This window comes from Limulus polyphemus, unplaced genomic scaffold (genome assembly GCF_000517525.1).
Source record: "Limulus polyphemus unplaced genomic scaffold, Limulus_polyphemus-2.1.2 Scaffold1064, whole genome shotgun sequence".
NCBI classification, from domain to species: Eukaryota; Metazoa; Arthropoda; class Merostomata; order Xiphosura; family Limulidae; genus Limulus; species Limulus polyphemus.
Window position 1 is genome coordinate 267,444 of NW_013666674.1, and position 9,351 is coordinate 276,794.

The following is a 9,351-nucleotide window of genomic DNA, read 5'->3' on the forward strand; positions in this document are numbered from 1 at the left end:
GCCATCTATTGTATGAGGACAATGATTTTCCAATGTCCATTTCAACAGACTAATTGTACGAAATTCCATAGTTGCTGCATCTGGCAATTTGAATAGCATGAGAAACTTATGTCAGTCTCCTGCTGCTTGAGGTTTGCAATGGTTAAATGGGAGGTAGGACAAGAAGCCTTATCTTGGTTAGCCATTACCTCTTTTGCTTCATTTACAGCTGGAGACCTTTCTTTATTATATCAAGTATTTCTGCCTGCACACAGATAGATTAGCCAGTGGTCTTCATTTTTGAATTCTCATCTGTTACAAGATGCTGAGCTTTGCTTAACATGGCTGGGATATGACTTGTTGAAGGTCTCTTTCTGAATGGTTTTGTCTCCCGAAATTGATTCATATTCCTTTGTTTTCTAATAGCATTAAGTACAAGGGATATCCCTGTCTTGGAAATTCTAAATAAATGAACTGAATACATATTTATGAACTGTGTTAGAAATAGCTATTACCTGTCCCAAAAGTGATCAATTTTTTGTGGCATCACACTACCTACGTTGTAGTAGCAAAAAATTCAAAATGAAGTTCTGATACATTCCATTCTGCTACAATTTTTATCAGTTGTGGTTGTCACATTATTCGATGAGTTGCAAATTCAAAACCATTTTAATATCTATTTTTCAACACTGTATTAGCAGTTCAACTATTATAATGGTTGTTAAAGAGTTTTTCAGAGTTTAAATAGTATTAGGCTGTATATATTAAGTAATATAATGAGAGATGATGAAACACAAAAGAAAGACAAACTTATTATGTTCTTCCATAAGTTTAAAGTCTTTGCATTACTGTCCTGGACACTGAGGAAAAAAAGTCTTTCAAAACCAGTGTTATAAAAAAAACAAAAGATAGTGGCTTTGCATGTATTTCCATCCTTGTTGTATATTTATAGAACTTGTAAAACTAATCTCTAAATAGCCCAGATATTCAACTCATTGACTGAAACAGCCCTCATTCTAGGAGGATTTGGTTTGTTTGTAATTAAGCACAAAGCTACACAACAGGCTATCTGTGCTGTGCCCATCACGGGTATTGAAACCCGGTTTCTAGCATTGTAAATCCGCAGACATACCGCTGTGCCACTGGGGGGCCATTCTGGTAAGAAATGTCATGTATAGATGACTGGTTTTATAAGAATTCTTTATTCCTAGCTGAAAAAAATATAAATAATTGAATGTGTTATTGACTTACCAAAGAGCATCCCTACACAAAATGCACAAAGACGGTATTTTTGTGACATCATCATCATCACTGACAGAAAGTTGGTCACATGATGCTTAAATTGCAGCTGCAGAACAAATGACTGCTACATCCTGTAAAAGAAAATACTAAATGACAAAAATTTGCAAAAGACTCACAGACAGAAAACAAGATGCAACTACCTGGCAAATAAATAACTTGCTATTTTTATAATTTCTACAATAAAGAGGAGTTTAATGCCATGACATATGTAGACATTAATGGTTGTCAATATATTCAATTGCATAAATGAAATCAGTTCTTCTTTAATAAAAAAATATTCTTTATTTATGTGATCACCAATAAATATTTCATAAAAGAAAAGAAAATCTTGCTAAGCAATCTTTAAAGATTGAAAGCATATTAATTGATATGCCACTGAAAAAAAAAATATCTTACACTCCTTTCTCCATATGGGGAAGTTGCTAATCTCACTTTCTATGACTGCATTTTTTTAACTTAATACGTTAATGTGATTTACATTTATTTTCCACATCATCTCTTGAATAACAATGACTTCAACTTCAATCCACAGTACCAATAATCAAAGAAACTATAAAAAAATATAAAACTACCACACTCGAATATATTATGAACTATAACCTTCGTGACAGTAAGAGTAAATATATTGTTGTACCATTTTTCTATTTTGTGGTTAGTTCTTTTAAACTGATCGGTGTAAATAAGCCCAAGTAATGATAATAAGTTACTTCTTCCTTAACCCTATCGGCACGGGTACCTTTTATTGCACATGACACAAGGTTTTAGTGTCTTACATTCAAAATTTTATTAAACTATTTTTTTTTAATGTTATACCAATTAGAATAACACAACATCTTAGCTTATAATCCATATTTTAAAAGTATACAAATTTTAAGTTATTAATTCTAAAAGGAAATTTATAAAAAAATCCTGAATTTCCATTAGTGTAACACACACATGACAAATTTTGTCTTAGCATGTCATCATACCTATTTTATACATCACCCCTAGAAAATGTACAAAATGAAATGTAAAATGCTCTCTATCAAAGCATTATTGCTCAAACAGACCATAATTTGTATGGTCTTCAATTTTGTTTTGTTACAGAGCTATTTTTCTACTAGTACTGCTACCATTATGGTCCTACAGCAGTTACCCGTAATTTGTCTACAGTGGCTTTGGGTCTGCATTTATTGACGAAGACATTACGGCCTTGGTTTGCCAGAAGTTGGATACTTTCATGAGGGCTTCAGAATTCACCATGAGACAGAACCTTCAAGTGGTCTTGCAGAACACACCCCATCTCAATAATGGGCATTGACTTGAATGACCATACAGTGTTGGTTTAAAGATAAATGTATCTGACTGGAATCCATATATGTGAGAAATACCACAGTAAAAAAAGATAAAAAAAAGAGCACCTGCCCACTCATAGAGAAACTGTGGAGCTCAAGATGACAACAGGAGGTAGACAGCAACCTGTAGTGTGGAAAACAGCCAGATGATGCATATAATGTGAGATAAATGTACAGGGTGATTAAAAAAACACTTTAACACTTGCATGTGTTTATATGTTTCATATAGTCTAAACTTGCTCTCCACAAATATCTACACATGTCTGAAAGCAGTCAAACGTTGCAGGAGACCTTCCTGTTCTTGGACGACCACTGTTTCCTTTGTAATCTGCAATGGACCCAGTTCTGATGAACTTATTGTACACTCAATAAATAGTCAACCTGAAAGGTGGGTTAGACTTGAAGTATCGAAAAAACATCCTTTGTACGATTGTGGGAGACTGGTGAACCTCCATCCAGGCCACAACATTCCTTCCCTTTCTCTAAACTCAACCTTGTTGCCATCATCAAACCCACGTAACAGAAAATTGCGTATAAGTGTAAAAATTTTTTTGAATCACCCTGTATATCTTCTAAAGCAGTGTTTCTTAACCTGTGGTGCATGCACCCCTTAGAGGTGAGAAATGTCATTTCTGGGGGTGAGAAACATGTTGGCATTTCCATTTAGGGTTTCTCCCTCTGACTCATGAGATCACTTGAGAGCAAATTGATAGTAAACTTTCTATACTTTTCAACCATAAATATGTGACAATAGCTATTATAAATTCTATAAAGCTAGTCATTAAAGTTCCCACAAGAATTAAGCTTTTATTACAGCTGAAATTGACATCTGTTCAGAACATAATATAATACGTCATTTGATAGATGGAAACAATGAGTTTCTATTGGTTATAGAGGATATATAAATAAACGTAAGAGAGAACAATTAACAAATCCTGAAAGACAAGGGGTGCAAGTACATATTCTGTAAACGAATTGGGTGCAGCTTCCCAAAAAGGTTAAGAAACTGTTCTAAAGAATGATGGAATCAGGCAGCCAGGGACATTTGTAAGTTGACAGATTTGATTGGAGGAGAATTGGATGAGATAATAATCATCAGTAGAAAGGGAAGAATAAGCCAGATGAAGCAGCTGGCGAATCCAACCCATAAGAGTAATACGAAAACTATCATGGAAAAAGGAATGGTTCCAATGAATAAACAAATAGAAATGGGAACCACAGAAGGGAGCAGTATGAGCCACATAGCAGTGGAGAGCCCAGACAGGACATAAGAGGCGATCCAGATCAGAATAAAGATAAAGCTGACAACCTGAAGTGAAGGCAAATTTGCCCTCACATGTGTTTTAAGTTTTGGATATGAAAGGCCAATCTGGGTAGAGGAGATATAGGACTGGTGATATAATGTGCAAGAGATATCAAAAGCGAACGTATTCAAATGTCGAAATCCTCACACCAAGAGGAGGAAAAAAAACAAGGTCTTTAAGGAGAGATGATATAAGGAACAGAAAGACGGGTTCAAAAGGAGGAAGAATGAGGGCATGTAGGAGAACACTGATGTTCCAAATAGGGAGGGTGGTAGGATATGGAGGACAGCAAAGATGGAAGAAATAAACAAAAGGAGTGAGGACCAAAGAAGTGAAGACACGGCAAAATCCTGTGAAACTGAAAGTGATTGACAATGCCCTGTGATAACCAGCAATAGTGGATACGGACATCTCCTTGTCAAAAAGCCAGGTAAGAAAGTCAGGTGCAGAAGAGTAGGATAGGACAGAGAAAGACCATGACAAGAAAACCAACGACCATAGACATACCATTTATGTCAGTATACTGACATGGAGGAGGGACACACTGAGTGGAAAATTAGGGAAGCAGCCTGGGAGGGTTAGTCTGGCCTGTTTGGCAAGGGACCAGACAAAAGCTATGCATGATGATGGGGTGAGGGAAGGGAAAGATGTAGCAAATCCAAGTGAGGTTGTTGGGGAACAGGAGGAGTCAGTAGTAGTGGGTGCAGACTGGAAACCATTGTTGCACTGGCCAAAGTGGAGCCACCAAGAGGACTCTACATGAAGTGGCTTGTGTGATGGCAAAGGAAGAAGATATATAGGAGGATAAGCATAAGGTAATAGCCCCCAAAGCCTGACTGAGAGCATTGACAGCTATAATCAAAGGATAAGGAAAAGGAGACCAAAACCTGGGAAGCTTGGAATTCAGGTGGGTGGCAAATGAATCCAGTTCTGGAGTACCCCACCATGAACACAACCAACTGAACATATGAGGGCCAAGGAACCACTCCATGGGGAAAATTTTGTCTGCACCTGATAAACAATCTGTGACCAAATTCAGGGTACCTGGTATATGAAATGCTATCAAACAAATGTGATGGCTGTGGGTCTAAAACATGAAGTCCAACATTTGGAAACAAATGGACCTCAAAAGAGTGCCCCCTTGCTGAGTGATGTATGAAACAACTGTGTAGTTGTTTGAATGGAACATAAATGTCAGTTTTGGAGAGATGGAAGGAAATGAACCAATGTTGACAAACAGTAAGTAGTACAAAGAAATTGATATGCAAAGATGACTCTGCTACCTACCAATATCCCAAAATTTCCTGCATGTCCAGATACACACCACAATCCAAAAGAGAGGCATCTGTGAAGAGGTGCACCTACAGACAAAGAGGTGGAAGAGGAACACCCACTGTGGTGTTCTTTTGGTTCAATCACCAAGCAAAGTCAACATGGAAGAAATAATAGAGATGGATAGGGGATGTCCATGGGATCCTGAACGAGGTTCCACTGATCTTGTAAAGCCCACTGAAGAGGTTGCATATGGGCTTGACTGAGAGGAATGAGGGTCTCTAAAGAATCCCACATCCCCAAAAGTGATAGACTTCTTGTGCATTGAAGAAGGAGAGAAGGAAATGGTCCAAATCAGAAGCTCTGTAAATAACAGACAAAGGGAAGAATGTTGGGCCCGACTGAGACAGGAAATGAAAAATACCCTGAGATGAACAAGGCATTGAGTGAGGGAGAGGAGAGACTTCTCCATCTTGACCAACCAATCTACCCATGCCACTTCTCAAAGAAGAAACTGAGTGTGAAGGAAATAGGTGGCATGTGAAGGGAGCCGAAGGCAGCCCAGAACTGATAGACACAACCATGATGGACAAAACAAAGAAAATACAGGGATGCTGGGGAGATGGAAATGTGAAGGTAAGCATTCAAGACATCTGCCTTTGTCATTCACAGAGAGAGGTAAGACACCATGAATTGAGAAAGGTTGAGGAAGTGGTTCAAAAAAAAAAAGATCAATGATGGGCCCCAAGTCTTTTTGAGGACAAGAAACAAATAGGAATAGAAACCTGGCTAAGAAGGATCCACCTTTTCCACAGTGCCCTTGTGAAAAAGGTCAATAACCATCTCGAACATATGCTGGCTGGAAATGGGATGAGGGACCAGTGTAAGAAAAATGATGAAGGAGCCCTTTGGAGAAAACCCGCAGAACCCAAGTGTCTGTGGTGAAAGACTCCCACACAGTGGCAAAATGCAAAAGCCAAGCACCCACCAGACCATATAGAATCAGTGGGACCACCAGGGGCACAGAAGTCACCAATGAAAAAAATGATGGTTGACCTCAGAGACCCATGAAGCAGGAACCGGTAAAGGGCAGGAAGGAAGGGGGATGAGACATGGGAAAGGGCTCAGGAGGAGGTTGAGGCAAATGAAAAGCCAAAGAGGAAAGGGAGATGTGCAAACAGACAGACGTGACTTTGGATTCTAAAGAGTCAGCAAGGCACCCAAAGACATCTTGGCTTAAAAAGGGAGACCTACGTAAGTTCTGTAAGGAGGTTGGGGGTAAAGGGACATTGGACTAAAAGACATCCTGACCCAAAAGATCTCAACAACAGAGGAGCTATGTTATGAGGGAAAGGGCAAACAGGACAATCATGCCAGAATGGAAAACATCAGACCATGATTCTCCACCAAAAGCCTCTCTTAGGAATAATGGAGGGCCTCAGACAAAAGGTAACTGAACCCCACAGAGGGAAAAGAGGATCCAAGTGCTGTAAGTCTAAAAAAGGAAACTCACACTGATGGTAAGCCAAAGCATGGAACTTCATATTATGTGGGGTCAAGGCATACTGACCCAAAATTGGTCTGCAAACCTATTGGCATGAACCCCAAAATCTGGTGAGGGTGGAAACAAGATATTGGGCAGAAGATGTTTCACTTAAAAAGCGATGAAGAGGAATCAAAGGAAATTGGATACAAGGACAAAATGTAACAAACCTGGTTGATCAATTCCAGGAAAGAAGATGTATTGGGTGCATCCACTGGAACTACACATGGCTGTGTGGCATAGAATGGGGGAGGCAACAGGCTGTCAAAATCGTCCTCTTGTTCAGATTACTCTAAACACGGCATGACAGGATAACATTCAGGCTTTTCCATCAAAATTACGTTTGCCTCGGACCGTATACTCATTGACTAACACGAGTAAAGCAAAAGGGGATTGCTGTCTATCCGTTCCACTCCTTGGTTTGGCTGGATCAGGAATGGTCTGCTGTTCAGTATAAGGTTTCATGATCATCTGTTGCACTGTCTCTGGTGTTTCATTCCTCCAGACTCTGCAATGCATTCCCCTTATCCTTGCAGTGCAGTACAGGAGTCCTTATTACTTTCCAGCTCCTAGCCACTAGGGTGGTGGACCATGAAGTCTTCCTACTGAGTGTGCTCAATTCTACTCAGTTGAGAGTAGAATGGTGGTGTTCTGCCAATGTAGATGGTGTATAGACTCCTCCTACTGCATACCTGATGTTCTTTCTAGATGGTAGATGGCACCTGGTTATGAACTGGATGATTTCTGCCATATTTCAGTTCACCTCTCCGACTGGGCACTCTTCTTTCTTCTTTTGCTCGGATATCTGTTCCTGGAGGTACTGGTGTTGGTTGAAGCTGGACTCAGCCACATAGGTCTTCACATGTGAGTGGTCTTGGTACCCTCTTCCTACCATGAACTGGACAATTCATTCCCAATGCCACCTGGAAAACACACACGTGGGAGACTACACCACACCTGAGCCAGGTATGCTCTTCACCCATGAAATTAACATGTAGCAATAATGGCAGAATTATAGGAAGAACTACATAAATTGAATGAAGGGATCCCTGTTTAGAGTAACTAGGAGGCTGTGGAACTTTAAGAGGAGTTCTACCTCAACCAACATCAAATGTACTGCGATATGAATACCTGGCCCATGGTAGGAAGAGGGTGTTTTACCATTCATCTTGGACATGGGAACTGGAAGGGAAGAAAATCTTCCATTCCAAGGACCTGCATCATCATATGTGCATGTCCAACCCACACAACCAGCATCAGTACCCCCAGGGAACTGACATCTGGATGGCAGTAGGAAAGTGGACAGCAATGTGGCAATTCAATCCCAGTCCAGAATTGCAATCAAAGAATAAATTTTAATTGTGATGTGGTAGTTGATAGCTTTGACATAGAATCACTATTTACTAATATACCATTTATAGCAATAAAGGTAGTTTTAATGGTTTACCCAAAGAAATGTGAAATGTTAACATTTTCTTACACTGAAAATGTATTTCCAATAGATTCTTACCTGCATAATAGCATGCAACAACCTTCCACCAATAGAAGTGTGACACAACTCCTAGCACAGCTGACTCCCTCTATACAGCTTAACTCAGTTTCACCTTGAGATTGAGCAACATAAGAAAAAAGATACTGGAAGTGGAGAGGAAGGGCAGGAAGTGTGAAAGGAGGTAAGAATCTATTGGAAATACATTTTCAGTGTAGGAAAATGTTAACTTCCGATACAATATCTTACCCCCACAATGACCTGGTGTAACATGATCTAGATGAGCCCCCTTCAGAAAGCATCTAAAGAAAGCCCATGGGGTGTGTGAATAAAGAACACATTTTAGTAGTTAGACCATTAGTATTACCAATCAGTTCTTAATCATTATTTTAAATAATATTCATATCTTTATCCCACTTTTAATATGGCATTTTTTATGTATTACCATAAATACATAAACCAAATTGTTCTATGAGACCTATCATATCTAATATTGGATTTTATAACCATAAACCAGCAAATGTTTTGAGCAATAATTTAAAAGAATTTGCTTGGAATAAATATACCTTTGCAGGATGTTTGACATTGATATTTGCAATAAATAAAGCAACAATGTTGTATTGTCTTTGAGAAGTCATTTTTTCCTATTCCAGTAATGTTTTACCAGCATGTAAAATATATATTCTATACTGGTTTTTATATAAACTTCTAGCAGTGGTGATAACAACAGACTCCAGCCTCATGCGATGTGAATATTATAATGAAACTGTGTGCAAGAACAGTCGATTTAGTGTGGGCTGCAATGGAACTGAGGACTGTAAATCTTTAACTCCTGACAAGGGAAACCAGTGTTATATACTGTGGCAGAAAGCATCACATGGCTTTAGTATTAAACAGAAAGGTGAGTTAACATGTTTATAGTCAAGAACTTTTTTTAAGACTTTTTAATTTTAATGATTTGGTGTAATTTAGAAGGCATAATCTTTACCAGTATTATACTTATTATAACACATAAAAACCACTTTTAACTGTAATGCAATGGGCTTGTGTATTTTACGTGACCTCGTAACAACCATGTAACTATGGTGGTATACATACTATAATTCTGAAAGTACTTAATGTATCTGT

The 9,351-nt window shown here is 38.7% G+C and overlaps 1 long non-coding RNA gene across 1 annotated transcript in view; it reads right to left on the minus strand.

The window, feature by feature from the left end:
* Window positions 1-1,236: 1,236 nt before the first annotated feature.
* Window positions 1,237-9,351, minus strand: part of LOC106461953 — a 28,991-nt gene continuing 20,876 nt past the window's right edge. Inside the window, exon 3 of the long non-coding RNA XR_001290958.2 lies at window positions 1,237-1,352. This is a non-coding gene — a long non-coding RNA (uncharacterized LOC106461953). The remainder of the gene's footprint in view (window positions 1,353-9,351) is intronic.